Below are 16,378 nucleotides of genomic sequence, written 5' to 3'. Positions count from 1 at the left end.
CAGTGTGAAAGTCCTTCACGAATTTCACTCATGGTAAGAATGCTACTAACTGATCTAAACTAAGGGTGTGGTGATTGTGGGCACAATAATTTAATAATAAGAGCAAATAAATCTCCTGAGATCTTCAAAAGTATTGATTTCCTCAGTCCTCTGCTACAGTGTGTTAAGATTGGCAGAAGGCCACAATTTCTTTGTTGGTTGAGAAAAAATTACCAATAATTTTCCCTGACACCACATGGTAGATAGCAGAAAAGTGCATCCGATTAGGTTATTCTCTAATAGGAAGTTAAAGTGAAATTTTTAATTTTCCTGCGATAGGAAAGAAGGACTTTGGAAAATTTATTAAGTGACATGTATATATGTTTGTGTATGCCTGCAGGTGTGTGTTTTCGAGGTGTCAAAATATACAAAAATAATTAAACAAAAATTAGAATTACATTTTCAAAGCTTTCATTTCTAGATAAAATGGAGTAGTTTGCAGGAGGTTAACGCTTCTATTGAGAATAACTATATAAACTGAATTAATTACACAAGAATTTACTTAAGGGCATCAAGCAACTGAAAAGCCAAGAAGAATTAGAGGGAGTAAAACACAGAGGGGGGGAGTCTTACAGAGGTGAGTTGAGAGTCAGCAGCAACAACCTGGGATTATTTTTGTCAGTACTCTATGGGTTGGAAGTTGAGAATCGGGAAACAGATAAACCTTTGGAGTTTTCTGGAATGTTGCAGCCCTAGAGTGAGTGGAGTGACAAATGGAAGACTTTGTAGAGCTTCAGACACGTGCCAATTTCTCCCTTAACATCTTGCTGAACTGCAAATCTGCACATGGTGGGAAGTTAAAAGTAAAAGGTAAATCAAAACCTCAGGAAGTCAGAGTGGAACTTTTCCAGACCTAAAGTTCTTAGAAGATAAAAATCTCTAGGAAGGGGCACTAGAGATTAAAAGCTCTAAAAAATAGTGTTGAATTCATGCAGTGAAAAGCTGCCAACACCTTTTTCCTGAGGATACTTGTTGATATATGTAAGAATCCAGCTTTGACCTTAAGTAGAACTCTGCTGCTGAGCAACAAAGAAATCAAAAGAGCATTTGGTCATTTCTTGGGCTAGAGTAACAAAACTGAAGACTTGAAGAAACTCACACATAGAGCCACCTTCCCCCGCAAAACATTTATCAAATTCTGATTTCGTGCAGAGAAAAAAAACCAAAGAGCTAAGTTCAATCTCTCAACGGCTCAGAAAAAATTCTCATAGTCTCTTAGTGCTAAGGAGACAAATATGCATTAGTCTCACAATTGAAAGCTCTAGAGGTTCATGCTTTAGAGTGATAAACCAATTAGAAAATATTTTGAACAGAATTACAATGAAGATATGATGTATCAAAACTTGTGATATATAGCTGAAGAAGTGAACAAAGGAAAATGTGTTGCCTTAGATCCACACATTAGAAGAAAAAGGCAGAAAATTGATGGTCAGAGCTTCCATGTCAAGATACTAGTAAATCAGCAGGAAATCAAAATTACAAAGTAGAAGAAAGAACATAACAAAGACAAGAGCAAAACTCAATAAAATAGAAGATAAAATAACAACATTCGAGTGGGTATTTACTAGTAAAATTTATACACCCCAGGTGAGGTTAACCAAAAGAAAAAAGAAAGAAAATATGATTTACCAATATTGTGATAAATAGGGAAACCCTATCACAAATCCTACAGACATTAAGAAAAACAATATTTTTACCAATTACATGAAAATAACTTTGAAAATTGGCATAAAATGTAACATCAAAATAGACAGAAGAAAAAATAAAAAAATAGAGAAGTGAGATATCTATTAATGATATTGAATCCATTATTAAAAATCATCCAGATGAAATACCAAGGCTCTTGTATCTTCACTGGGTGAATACTTCCAAATACTTGAAGGGAGAAAAATTATCAGTCTTGTAAAACTCTTCAAAGAGGGGGAAAAACACATACCAACAATTTTTATTTTTATTTTTCTTTCACAGCTGGCTATGTGACTCAAATAGTCAACTTTTTAAAATATATGTATCTGTATGTCTGTGTATTTATGCTATATGTACATGATGTTTCACTACCAAAATAGATAAAAGAGTTCTATAACTGGCTTAGAGAAAGTAAGTGCTTAACTCAAATATTTTATCAGGAAAATAAAAACTTTAACTCATATGCCTTTTAGTTTACGTGACTTTAATAATCTTTAGTAAATAAAGACAGTTTTTAAATTATTGGTATAATAAAACAGAGGTGTCTTCAAAGTTTAATTTAGACGTTTGGTCTGAATAAGGAAGGTCAGATACTGTCTCTGCTAGATATAAAACTTTGCTTGTCTAATACTTTTGATACTTGCTTAACTTGCCTATAAACGTGTCTTTAGATTTGAGCCCGTAGGGCCATTTCAAGGCCCAGCCTCAGACATTGTTCATTGTCTTGGACTCTGCATCTGGTACATAACTAAAATTGGTTACTTACTAGGTTTTTCATTAAAAATAAAAATAAGTGTTACTAAGAGTTAACATTGTAATTAATAGCTGTAATTAAAACTACTAGATATAAGAGAAACAATTCTATACACAAAGTATATAAGAAAAAGAGAATGTGTTTTTTTTTAAAGGGTTATAAAAAGACATGGAAATGTAGTTTTTTAAAAAAGAAAAAAGTAATTTTGTCTATTTTAGAGGTTTGTAAAAACTATATTAAATGGAGTGTTTAAAAATAATAGATAAGGCCTGGTGCGGTGGCTCACGCCTATAATCCCAGCACTTTGGGAGGCCGAGGCAGGCGAATCACGAGGTCAGGAGATCGAGACCATCCTGGCTAACACAGTGAAACCCCGTCTCTACTAAAAATACAAAAAATTAGCCGGGTGCAGTGGCAGGCGCCTATAGTCCCAGCTACTAGGGAGGCTGAGGCAGGAGAATGGTGTGAACCCAGGAGGCGGAGCTTGCAGTGAGCCAAGATTGCACCACTGCACCGCAGCCTGGGCGAAAGAGTGAGACTCAGTCTCACAAAAAAAAACAATGGATAAAGCAAGTTAGAAAAAAGAAAATATAAAAGAATTATAAAAGGTTTATAAAAATATTACCTTATGAGGTAAGTTTGGATGGATTTGTTTATAAGATTGTATTTAAAATTATCTTTTGTAATAATAATATTTACACTTTGCAAAGGTAAAATATGGCTTTCTCCTTTGAACAAGATTTTCATTTAATATTAAGAGACAGTAAAAGTTTTTTTTTTACCTTTTGAGTAAACTGCATAGAGAGAGAGAGAAAGAGAAGAAAGAGGAGAGAGATTCAGTTGAGCTCATGCTGTCTTGTTGTTTGGGAAACTGAGTGTCTATCAAAGAGTAAAGGTTTTTGTGCTTTTTAAAATCTTTAAATTCTCATTTAATCTAAGTTAACGAGTTATTTGGGATTAACTGGGATACTATTTTGTGATATCAAGTGTTTTAAACCTTTAATACTCAAAAAATTTTTCAAAATCAAAATTTCAAGTCCCAAACTCAGTTTTTTAAATCTCATTAACTTTTTTTGGTGCTAGGTCTTCTGAAGTCCAAAGGAGACATATTCAGTTAATTCAAGATGTTAAAATCATACAGGAAGCATTATCAAATATGAAATGGTGCTTAACTTTCTTTGAGTCCTATTTATATAAATGTGTTAGTAATATGTATTTCAAAATTATATGAGGTTTCTAGAATTCGAATATATCTTTGTATATGTTATCTACAATACATATGGTTATTACATTAAATTGTTGCATGTTACGGAAATAACCAAATTTTCTTGTCATTTGTATCTTTGACCATGGCTGTTTGGGCTTTTGTCATCCACAGACAATTAACGTTTTACTTTGATTCCTCTCAAAAAGTGGTTTATAACCAGCAATAGCCCAAAACTTCCTTCTTTAAGGAGTTCAAAGGAAGAACTCTGACAAGCTCTTAAATGCGGGTTTCTGACAATCCTTCTGATTGTGACATGAAACTAGAGAAAAAATAATTTCAGCACTCTCATTGAAGAACTAATGTGTTCAGAAGGATTACTAACCCCAGTATCAAACAGAATGAGTAATTGCATTGGACTGAATGAATAGGGGACTAAAATGATTTTTATGACTTTTTGTGTTTGACACATTGGAGATTCAGGGTTTTTTGGTCAGAATCAAGATTTTTTTATTTTGAGCTATTTATACCTTTTATTTTATTTTATTTTTTATTTTTTTGAGATGGAGTTTTGCTCTTGTTGCCCAGGCTACAGTGCAATGGTGCAATCTCAGCTCACTGCAACCTCCACCTCCCAGGTTCAAGCAATTCTCCTGCCTCAGCCTTCTAAGTAGCTGAGCTATTTATAGCTTTTTAACAATTGAGTAAATTATACTCTTGTGATCAAAATTTGAATCATATTTCTTTCAGTCTACCTGATTTCTCCAGAATGTGGAAACCATTTGAGAGTATTATTAATTTATGGCAACATAGTTATTTGCATAATTTCAATAAAAATATGTTTTCTTTTGTAACAGGACACAATTGGAGACATTGGTTATGTTTCCTAGGCTTTGACTGAACTGGCATATTTTCAGATATAAACAGACGGCTTTGAGGAATTAAAATTGACTTCATAAGGTGATAAAAGGCCCTTGAAAGGACTAGTCTCATATCTTGTCCATGCAATTTTTTTTACATCTCTTGACTTGTGGTAAGAAAAGAATGTCACGTTCTGACAGGCCCAGGAACCTCAAGTTATTTTGGGACTTTGAGAAGAATAGAATTCAACCAATTCATGGAGGTATATGCAGGCACAGATAAATCCTTTTCTAGGCTCTAGAGGCTTCTTAAAAGTAAAATCCGTCATTCTTTATAAGAAAGCTCCAGTAAAGCCAATTCAAAATGAGCCTATCGACCAGTAATTATTCTTGCTGTACTTTATGCAAATAATCAGGCCATACAACCACTATAATAACAGTCTTATTATACTACAACTTGTTTTGCAGATAAGTTGTTTTTACTATGATTTGTCTTTGGTAAAAATAGGAAAATATAAAAAATTACATTTCAAAAGAAACTATAGTACACCTGTTATTAGATTCTAGCCTTGTCTATTGTTTTTCAGTTTTTATTATTTATCTATAATTTATCTGGACTAGATCTTGAATTCTATCCTGACTACAAGTCTCCAAACTAATGTTTTAAAATCATTTTTTTCCCATTTTTCTAACTTGGAATCACTAGAAGTTAAAACCATGCTTTTCTTAAAACCCTGCAAACTGAAGCTAGACAACTTGAACTTTGGAAGAAATAACAGCAATTTCATGCCTGACTACTGATGTACAGCCTTCTTTTTTTTTTTTTTTTTTTTTTTTTTTTTTTGAGACGGAGTCTCACTCTGTCGCCCAGGCTGGAGTGCAGTGGCGCAATCTCTGCTCACTGCAAGCTCCGCCTCCTGGGTTCACGCCATTCTCCTGCCTCAGCCTCTCCGAGTAGCTGGGACTACAGGCGCCTGCCACCACGCCCGGCTAATTTTTTGTATTTTTTAGTAGAGACGGGGTTTCACCGTGGTCTCGATCTCCTGACCTCGTGATCTGCCCGCCTCGGCCTCCCAAAGTGCTGGGATTACAAGCGTGAGCCACCGCTCCCGGCCAGCCTTCTTGTAATATAGCCTGAATCTGTTTTCCAACATTGCTTTCCCTTTGTTGCTGTAATCTGGTCTTGGTAGCCCCCTTTTTCTCTTTTTTCCCTTTCATTCTTTCTTCCTTCCCCTTTTTCGCTCCTTGGGCCACAAGACTTGACAACCTCCTAGAAATGAGCCTTCCTAGTAACGTGGAATCTAACCTCGTAGGAATAAACTATCTAGCAACAAGGGATCACAACAAACCCATAACCAGAGACTAATATTCTTCTGCAATGCTTTCAACAAAAGATTTTGAAGAATTGGGGAAAATGTGGAAGAAAACAAAATCTCAGGATCTTGAACTCACTATGCCAAAGGGAAAGTTAAGTTTGGGAACTAGGTGATACAAGAGACTACCTTCCTTTTTTTTTTCCCAAATAGATTACTGTAATTTCACATGCTTATGTTATGTAGAAGGTAGATTTACTGAGCATGAAATGAATGCATAATTGACTTTGTCCCACTCCCTCCTCTTCACATGTAAAACATAGACTCACTGAGTGCTAATTACTACCCTCCTTCCTGTTTTTTTCTTCCCCTTCTGCTTCCTCCTTCCTCTTTAAACATTGACATTCCCAAAATCCTCTCTGAAAAAAAGCACAGGGCACAGATCCTACTGTGACTTGTGTTTGTTTTTCCTGGGCACGTCCTCAACCGTGGCAAAATAAATCTCAAAATCAATCAAGGTCTACCTTAATTACTTTTTTTACTTACACAGTATAAGCTTAATAATAAAGCTTAATAAAAATATTTCAAGAAAAAAGAATTACAGACCAGTATCTTTCCTGGGCTTTGATCCTAAAATAAATATTGGATAATCAAATTAACCAATACGTTATAAAAGGATACACAGTAATAATCACTAAGGTTTCCTTCTCTCCAGTAATGCAAGGATGATTTAATATTCATAAATCAATCAATTTAAATCACCATTGACATGGTTAGGCTTTGTGTCCCCACCCAAATCTCATCTTGAATTGTAATCCCCAGGTGTTGAGGGAGAGAACTGGTGGGAAGTGATTGGATCATCGGGGCGGTTCCTCCCATGCTGTTCTCGCGATAGTGAGCAAGTTCTCACAAGATCTGATGGTTGTATAAGTGTTTGATAGCTTCTCTCTTGCTTACTCACTTCTCTCTCTTGCCACCATCTGAAGAAGGTGCTCCTTTGCTCTTCGCCTCTCACCATGATCGTTAAGTTTCCTGAAGCCTCCCCAGCCATGTGGAACTGTGAGTCAATTAAACCTCTTTCCTTTATAAATTACCTAGGCTCTGATATTTCTTTATAGCAGTGTGAGAATGGACTAATACAACCGTATTAACAGAAAAAGTGAGAAAAATAATGTGATTAATAGATTCAGAAAAAAGCATTTGATATGTTTCTATACCTATTTATGAAAGAATAATAGCTAGCTAGGAATATAAGAGAATTTCCTTTATATAATGAAAGATAACTACAACAAGCCTTCAGCTAACATTACACTTAATGATGAAACTGTTAATGCTTTTCCTTTGAGCTCAGTAACAAGACAAAAATTCCCACCACTCTCAGTCCTTCTCTCCAACAGTTGACTGGAGATCCTAGCTTGGACAATAAGCCATGAGAAAGAAATAAAATGAATAAAGATGGGAATGCATTAAATCAGTCTTTATTTCCAGGTGACATGATTTTGTACTTAAAGAATTAGAAAAATTTACAGAGAAATTACTATAATTAACAAGTCAATTCAGCAAGATCCTGGATTCAAGGTCAATATTCCAAAATAAATAAGATGTCCAGTTTCAGTTTTAACGTATAAAGAGCTTGGAATTCATCATCTCATCCTAACACAAGAAAAAAGCTGAACAAACTGAGAATCAATGGTCTTTATTAGACTCTTCAGAGAATTAAAGGCACAGGGAAAACTACAACCCTGAAATCAGCAGAGACATGAATAGAAAGGCACTGAGATCAGCTTACTTGGAATGAAAGTCACTGGTGTTATAAAATGGTAGGGACATATCAATGATAATTTTGATGGATTGCCAGAGGCTTCGTGTGAATCAGCTTCAGAATGATAAACTCTTCAGAGCTGCAGTCTTAGGGAGACCCCACAATTCCATAGGTTTCACCTCCAGGAACCTTATCAGCTTTTCATAGTGAAGAGCTAAGAAAAATCACTTCATATGTTTAAAAACCGAAGAGGAAATGTAACCATTTTTAAATAAGCCCAGTGCATTTTTCACTTAAAAAAAAAAAAACCTACTTTCTAGGAAAAAAAGAAAAAAAAAAGATATATATAACCAGAACCTTATCTTATGTAGACGGAAGGAAAATGACCTAACTCCAGTCACCTCTTGCTTTCCTGTCTCATCTAAAGTGGTAAGGGAGAGAAAAATAAGTAAGAAAATGTATGAAGGTCATAGTGTTGTGGGATTCAGGAGGATGAGAGAGAGACCTAGGGTTGAAACAGGAGAATCTTTTATTGAGTGCACTCAGGCCCAGCTGACTCAACTTCCAAAAGACTGGGCCCGGAACGAAGACAGCACTTGACTTCACAAAAGGAGGTGAGCTAGCTTGAAGCAAGCTTACAGTGGCATGAAAGCAAGGATACAGAGGCAGGACAAAGACAGTTAATCAAATTGTAACAGATTCATAACTCAGGATTACACATAACCATTGCTGTGCAACCCAGGTGTCCATTATCTGGGTTTGCCTAGGCACAGGCTTATCCTATAACCTTCACTATGGCGCCCAGGTGACTGTAACTCAGGTCTGCTCAGAGGCTCATGACCTTCACTCTACTGCTTAGATAAAACAGAGTACTTGAAGTCACTAGTTACAGAGAACAGGAATCTGTAAACTCATTCCATAAAAACAAATGAAAATTTGTTTTTCTTCTCCCTATGTTGAGGGAGTGCTGGGAGAGTCTCCAGAGCACATTAGCTAATATCATCAAGACTCTTCCTGGGTCTGGGCTGTGCCTGTTGCTGCCTCTGGGACAAATCAGCCTAATACAGGAAAATGTTTTTCACTTTCTTTTTAATTTTATTTTTCTTTAATTTCCCACCTCAATAGCCTATAGCCAAGGTACACAGGCCCACTAAAAGAATGAGAATTAATCATAAGATTTTAGAATGCTTTCCCTCCACAATTCCTTACCACCATCAACAGGGCTCTAGGATAATAGCATTGGATTATAGCTGAAATAGTTGCAAGTCTCAGACTCTAATTAATAAGCAGTTCTTAGAAACAAGGAAACTATAGATATGTGAAGCCCTTGACACCTGCTGCTACAGTAAACAATAATGCAACCCAACTTTTAGCCACATTTGCATAAAACCCACACTAAAAGCCTATTTACCTCAGTTTCTATTACCTCATGTATCATGTCTGGCCTTTGACAAAAAATTGCAAGGCATGTTAAAAGACAAGAATGGTTCAGGAGCAGTGGGTCACACCTGTAATCCCAGCACTTTGGGAGGCTGAGGCAGGCAGATCACGAGGTCAGGAGTTCAGGACCAGTCTGTCCAACATGGTGAAACTCCATATCTACTAAAAATACAAAAAAATTAGCCGGGTGTGGTGGTGCACACCTGTAATCCAGCTACTCAGGAGGCTGCAGCAGGAGAATTACTTGAACCTGGGAGGCAGAGGTTGCAGTGAGCTGAGATTGTGCCATTGCACTCCAGCCTGGGCAACAGAGTGAGACTCCGTCTCAAAAAAAAAGACAAGAACAAGGGCAGTCTGAAGAGACAAAGCAAACATTAAACTATAATCAGATAAAACACAAACTTCAGAATTATCCAACAGGAAATTTAAAATAACTATGATTGATATATTGAGGACTCGAGTGGAAAAAATAGACAATGGGCAAGAATAATATAAGCAGAGAGATGGAAACTTTAAGAAGCAATAAAAAGAAAATGCAAGAGATAGTAATAATGATAATCACAACAGAGTAACAAATTGAAGAAAGTCTTTGATAGGCTTATCAATAAATTGCACATGGCCAATGGAAGAATTAGTGGCTTCTAGATATTTCTAGATATCTTCTAGATATTTCAATAGAAATTTCCCAAAGTAAAATATAAAGGGGGAAAAATAAAATATCCAAAAATGGTGAGAAATTTTCCAATAATTTTTATGCACAATTGGAATACCAGAAGGAGGAGAGAGAATTAAGGAGAAGAGATATTTGAATAATGGCTGAGAACTTTCCAAAATTAATGGCAAACATGAAATCACAGACTCTGAAATCTGACATAACATCAAGCAGAATAAATACCAAAAAAAAATCTACATTATGTTCAAACTTCAGAAAAACAGAGAAAATCTTGAAATAAGAGAGAGGAAATAAATCTTATCTATAGAGGAAAAAAGAATAAGAGTTACAGTGAACTTCTCATCAAATCAATGCATGGGGAGAGTGGAGTGAAATATTTAAAGTGTTTAAAGAAAAAAAAATCCACTAACCTAAAATTCTTATTTAAAAGTGAAGGATAAAGACTTTCTCAGACAAACAAAATCAAATAATTCATTGCCAGCAGATCTACAGATTTGCTATGCCAAAATGTGTGTGTGTGTGTGTGTATGTGTGTATAAAAGAAGCTGTTTTGATAGAGCAAAAATAATGTAGATAGAAAACTTGAATCTACATAAAAAAGTAAAAGCATCAGAAAAGAATAAAGGTAAAACAAGATTTTTTTTTTGTATACTTGATCTAATTGTTCAAAGTAATAACAGTGACAAGGCACTGTGTAATTATAGCACATGGATAAATAAAATAAATGGCAAAAATATTATAAAAGATAGGAGGGAGAAACTGGGAATACTCTATTATAAAGTACCCACAATGCTCATGAAATTGTATAGTGTTATTTTAAAGTAGATTACAATTAGTTGTAAATGTATCTTACAAGCTCTAGGAAAGCCACTAAAATGTTTTTAAAAAGAAGTCTAATGGGTATGCAAAGAGGAGAGAAAATTGAATCACAGAAAATAATTAAAACTAGAGAAGCTAGGGAAAGTATGGAAAAGAAGCAAATTGCAAGGGTAAATAGCAAAACAGTTATAAACATAGCAGATACTAATCCAACTATATCAATGATCTCCTTCTAATGAATGGTCTAAATATACCAATTAAAAGTAATTGCCAGCCTACATTTTTTCTTTTCTTCCTTTTTTTTTTTTTTTTTTTTTTAAGACAGAGTCTCGCTCTGTTGCGCAGGCTGGAATGCAGTGGTGCAATCTCGGCTCACTGCAACCTCCGACTCCTAGGTTCAAGCAATTCTCCTGCCATAGCCTCTTGAGTAGCTGGGAGTACAGGCACATGCACATGCCACCACGCCTGGCTAATTTTTGTATTTTTAGTAGAGACGGGGTTTCACCATGTTGGCCAGGCTGGTCTCGAACTCCTGACCTCAGGTGATCTGCCCACCTTGGCTTCCCAAAGTGCTAGGATCATAGGCGTGAGCCACCACACCGGCCCAGACTACATTTTTTCAAAAAAATCTATATGCTGTCTACAAGACATTCACTACATGCAGTCAGCCCTCTATATCCATGAGTTCTACATCTCTGGATTCAACTAGAAATAGATCAAAAATATTTGGGAACAAAATGGTTAGTTGTGTCTGTACTGAACAGGCACAGACTTTTTTCTTGTCATTATTTAAAGTACTTTATAGATGATTTCTGAAGACTCGTACATGTAAGAACTGTGAGTATCAGCTCCTCTGGGTTCTGGTTACTGCTGACTTTTTGTTGGTCTGAGCAAATCAGTAATTTGTGTATAGATTTTTTAAAATTTAGAACTAGTTTTTATACTGGAAGGTAATAATTATAATTTTGAAAGATTTTTGAGATTATCACTTTTAGTTTATACACACACAATAAAACTTTTTGTCTTGTCTCTTTCTGATAGCTCTAGGAGTTTCATATTTTGGTCGTAGTTTCAACATTTTAACATGTGAATTATAGGGTTTCATGCTGGCTTCCAGATTTTATTATTTGACTACAAACAATGAAGTTTGAAATATATATAATATATAATAATATAATAATATAATATATAATATATATTATATAATTATAATAATATATAATTGTAATCATATTAAATTATATATATAATATTATATAACATATATATATAATTTGAAGGAGGGAAATGTTATCCTCTGTTTCTATAAGAGATAAATATGGTGGATATTTTTCTATTGGTAATGATTGAGTTCACCTCTTTCAGAAGACATTTTCTTTCTCTTCTGAGTAATTCAAATAAAATCTGGCCCTTGTGAAACCCTGGAAATCTTAAGTCTGTTGAAATACAAGGTTAAACACATTCCAAGAGATTTGTTCAAACTAAAATTATTTTTTATACTTTGAGGTGCCTGAGAAAAAGACTACATTATTTATGAGAAAATGTGCTTTATCTTGGAAATTGTGTTGAAACATTAGCTTGCTATTTTGTAAAATAAATACTTATGAAGCTAACACTGTTGCAGGATTCAGGAGGATGAGAGAGACCTGGGGTTGAAACAGGAGAATCTTTACTGAGTGCACTCAGGCCCAGCTGACTCACATCCAAAAGACTGGGCCCAGAACAAAGACAGCACCTGACTTTCATATACACTTCACAAAACGGGGTGGGCTAGCTTGAAGCAAGCTTACAGTGGTATGAAAGCAGGGATCCAGAGGCAGGACAAGGACAGGATTGCATATGACCGTTGCCAAGCAACCCAGATGTTCCGTATCTACGTTTGCCTGTGCACGGGCTTATCCTATAACCTTCACTGTGGTGCCCAGGCACCTCTAGTTCAGGCCTACTCAGGTTTTTCATGACCTTTGTTGTACTTCTTAAATAAAACAGAATACTTGAAGTCACTAGTTAAGAGAACAAGAATCTATATACTCATTCAATAAAACAAAGGAAAATTTGTTTTTCTTCTCCCTGTGTTGAGGGAGTGCTGGGAGAGTCTCCAGAGCACATTAGATAGTATTATCAAGACTTCCTGGGTCTGGGCTGTGCCTGTTGCTGCGTCTGGGACAAGTTAGCCTAAAACAGGAAAACTTATTTCTCTTTCTTTTAATTTTATTTTTTTTTTAACTTCCCACTTCATTCCCCCCTTTGAGGCCTTTTATAAAAGAGTTTACTAGAAGGCCTCAATATTACTTAATTTTGCATGAAGAGACAAGTTTTCTTCTTTGAGCAAACGTTGATATTTAAACAAAGCCATTAGCTGAGTGGTAGTTTGTCTAGCTATGTTTTTAGCCAACTGTGTAAACAGATACTATAGTACTCCATGGAACTGTGGATTAGGGGAAAGAGTGAGCCTATGCATGTTATCTGGCAAACATTAAAATATAAAGATCTGACTCCTTCATGGGAGAGAGACTTTGGTCTGGTTTAAAAGACTTCCTTTCCTTGACCTGGTACAAATCTTAAACCAGGTCCTAGATAAAAGCTTAGGGTTCTAGCATACATAAGACTGGCTACTCCTTGGGTCACAGACTGAATAGGTTGTTTGGTCGTACATACAAGTCTCCAGAGGGGTTTCTGTGTATTCATAGTATATAAAGTACAATAAAGTCTTAACTACTGTGTTTCTTATTTATGTAGTGTGCTTGCACTGATGGCAACTATCTATGTGCTTTTCTTTTTGTATAGACTTAAGTGCAAATAAAGCCAAGGTAAAAAGTAACATTCTTATACTAAACATGGACAGAAAGAGTTCTCCCTTGGGCAGACAGATTGGCAATAATGATAGCATAGTAATAAAACAACTAGTAATACTAAGATAGTAATTAAACATAAAATTTGTATTCACATCTACTCATTTGATGATGACTCCTCAAGCTTCAGCCACGCGTAGGCTAGTCAGCTTCTGGTTGTGTGACTACAGCAGGGCTTACAGTTTTCCTCAAGCTTCCGCCGTACATAGACTGGCCAGCCTCCGGAGTGGCCACAGCAGGGCTACTGTTATTTCTACTAGTTACATGATCTTGTCACAGGATCAGCCGGGTTGGATGGTCTGGGTCTTATTGACTGATCCACTGATCCTGGGCCGCTGGTTTTAGCCGACTGTGGTGAATCCAAGGCATGATTCCTGAAACTTTAACATAAGTAGGAGTAGACAAGATTATAGAATGGGGCCTATCCTATATGAGTCCTAGAGTGGTTGGATTTTATTTTTTAACTTAACTAAAGTTCCTAGGTTTGAAAGGGTGTATTGGGGGTCTGTCAGACTTAATAGGCATTTTTTCTATATCTAGCCATGCACTTTTTGCATGGCCATTCCTAGAGACTGCATTTGCCTTTTTAAAGTTAGTTTTCCTAGTTTACAGAGATCACTTTTAATCTGACTTATGATGGGGGTGGCCGGCTGAACAAAATCTCACAGGGCAAATACCTAGTTTGTTTGGTGGGGGTGCACCTGACTCGGAAGAGGACCATGGGCAAGACCTGATCTTACCTTAGATGAGTTTCTCTTGGCAAAATTTCTTCAGCAGCTGTTTGAGTGTCCGGTTCATGCACTCCACTTTACCTGAGCTCTGCAGCCTGTAGGCTGTATATAATTTCCACTTTATTTTTAATAGTCGAGTTAAGTTCTGAACTATTTCAGCCACAAATGTTGGTGCATTGTCTGATTCTAGAGTTAGAGGCAGTCCAAATCTGGGAATAATGTTTCTTAACAACATGTTGGTCACCTATAGTGCCTTCTCTGTCTGGGTGGGGAAGGCCTTGACCTATCCTGAAAAGGTGCAAATGAACACCAATATGTATTGATAGCCCCCCTCTCAGGGCAATTCAGTGAAGTCCATAAGCAGTTTTTCACAGGGTATGGCTCCTGTTTTCTGAACTCCCAGGGGCTGAGTAGGCCCTTGTCATGGATTGTTCTGAACACAAGTTAAACACTGTTTGTTTATAAATGGCTTGAGTAATAGCAATGAGCCATGGCACATAGAAAATGATGCCCTAATAATGTCTTTAGTGCTGTTTTTTTTTTTTTTCCATGTGAGTTCCTTGGTGGAACTGTTTTACAAATCTGGGGGCTACCATTTCAGGTATGGCTAGCCTCACATTGGAGATTTTTTACCATTCTCCTTCAATGTAGTTTCTATTTTCCTGGGCAAACCAAGCCTTTTCATTTGGAGTGTAGCTTGGGATCTCTGGGAAGGGAATCTCCAGGAGGAGAGGTATAGCTAAGGCTTCTTCTTTACAAGGTGGAGTTGTCACTGCAGCCTGCTTTGCCTCTTTGTCTGCCTTTCTGTTTTCTTTAGCCTTCAGTGTTCTTGCTTTTTGGTGCCCTTTGCAGTGCATTACTGCTACCTTTTTGGGGGCCTATACAGCATTTAAGAGGTGTAGAATTTCTTCCTTGTACTTTATTTCTTTACTTCCAGCAGTTAAAAGTCTTTTTTTTTTTTTTTTCATTGTAAATAGCCAGATGAACATTCAAAGTGGCAGAAGCATATTTGGAATCTGTGTAAATATTTGCCTTCTGGTCTTTTGCTAGCCAGAGAGCTCTTGTCAGAGCTATTAGCTCTGCTTTCTAAACAGAAGTTCCTGTAGGCAAAGACTGCACCTCTATTACTGAGTTCAAAGTTACTACTGCATATCTAGCTTGGTGGACTCCTTTTAGTATGAAACTGCTTCCATTAGTAAAATATTCAATGTCCCGGTCCCTGAGGGGCTGATCTGTCAAATCTCTCCGCTTGAGAACACTTCATCTACCACGTCCATACAGCAACGAAGGGGGCCTCCTGGCACTGACTTTATGAGGAAGGAGCAAGGTAGCTGGGTTTAGGGTATTCACAGTCTCTAAAGTCAGTTTATTAGCTTCCTGCACCAGTAAGGCAGTGGCAGCTAGTGCTTTAAAACGAAGAGGTCATCAAAGTGCCACAGAATCTAATTGCTGGATAAGTATGTCACCGGGTGATGCCATGACCTTATAGCTTGAGTTAGAACCTTTATGGTGTCCCTTTCACTTGTGGGCATACAAGAAGAAAAGCTTAGTTAGACCTGGTAGTCCTAAAGCTGGGGCCTGAGTCAAAGCTTTTTTTGATTTCCTTAAAAGCCTTTTCCTGGTTGGCCTTCCAGAAAAGGGGCTCCTTCTTTCCTCCCCTTTGTGGCTTCGTATAATGGTTTAGCCATGAGCAAGAAATTTGGCATCTAAATGCGGCAGAACCTTGCTGCCCATAGGAACTTTTTTTTTTTTTTTTTTTTTTTTTTTTTTTTTTTTTTGAGACGGAGTCTCGCTCTGTCGCCCAGGCTGGAGTGCAGTGGCGCAATCTCGGCTCACTGCAAGCTCCCCCTCCCGGGTTCACGCCATTCTCCTGCCTCAGCCTCTCCGAGTAGCTGGGACTACAGGCGCCCGCCACCACGCCCGGCTAATTTTTTCTATTTTTTTTTAGTAGAGACGGGGTTTCACCATGGTCTCGATCTCCTGACCTCATGATCCGCCCGCCTCGGCCTCCCAAAGTGCTGGGATTACAAGCGTGAGCCACCGCGCCCGGCCACAGCCCATAGGAACTTTTTTATCTGACGCCTGGTGGTTGGAGTAGGAAGTGCACAAACAGCCTGCTTCTGTTCACTACTAAGCCATCTTTCCTCTTGGCTTATATAAAAGCTTAAATACTGGACACTTTTAAAGCAAATTTGAGCCTTTTTTCCTGACACTTTATAGCCTGTCTTTTCCAGCAGGTGCAGGA

The 16,378-nt window shown here is 37.0% G+C and overlaps 1 protein-coding gene and 1 long non-coding RNA gene across 2 annotated transcripts in view; both read right to left on the bottom strand.

Moving 5' to 3' along the window:
• The window catches only part of CD200 (CD200 molecule), a 256,287-nt gene that overhangs the window by 46,070 nt on the left and 193,839 nt on the right, over positions 1–16,378 (bottom strand). The window lies entirely within an intron of this gene.
• The window catches only part of LOC129471561 (uncharacterized), a 39,087-nt gene that overhangs the window by 14,264 nt on the left and 8,445 nt on the right, over positions 1–16,378 (bottom strand). The window contains exon 3 of the long non-coding RNA XR_010118456.1: positions 13,498–13,782. This is a non-coding gene — a long non-coding RNA (uncharacterized lncRNA). The remainder of the gene's footprint in view (positions 1–13,497; positions 13,783–16,378) is intronic.

Source organism: Symphalangus syndactylus, chromosome 21 (genome assembly GCF_028878055.3).
Source record: "Symphalangus syndactylus isolate Jambi chromosome 21, NHGRI_mSymSyn1-v2.1_pri, whole genome shotgun sequence".
Classification (NCBI taxonomy): Eukaryota; Metazoa; Chordata; class Mammalia; order Primates; family Hylobatidae; genus Symphalangus; species Symphalangus syndactylus.
This window is presented reverse-complemented; position numbering and strand designations above follow the sequence as displayed.